The sequence below is a fragment of the Eimeria mitis genome, genomic scaffold, assembly GCF_000499745.2.
Source record: "Eimeria mitis Houghton genomic scaffold, Emh_scaff6349, whole genome shotgun sequence".
In the NCBI taxonomy this organism is placed as follows: Eukaryota; Apicomplexa; class Conoidasida; order Eucoccidiorida; family Eimeriidae; genus Eimeria; species Eimeria mitis.
Window position 1 is genome coordinate 1,893 of NW_013574529.1, and position 332 is coordinate 2,224.

The window sequence follows — 332 nt, forward strand, 5'->3', positions numbered from 1 at the left end:
GGTCTGAGGGTGTATAGAGTGGGTTTTAGGGTTAAGGGTTTAGGGTCTTCTTTAAGAAGGTTTAGAGTTTTAGGGTTTAAGGGTTTTCTAGGGTTTAGGGTTTAGGGTTTAGGGTTTGGGGTGTATACGCACCGGGAACATGCCAGTAGAGAAACCCCCAGGAGTGAATCGGGGTTTAGGGTTTTCTTTGGTTTTGCCTGAGGGTTTGAGATAACAACAAGTAAACCCTTCTTCTTTTTCAAGGGTTTAGGGTTTAGGGTTTAGGGTTTAGGGTTTAGGGTTTAGGGTTTGGGGTTTATATATCTTTATTGTTACAAACCACAAACCACAAA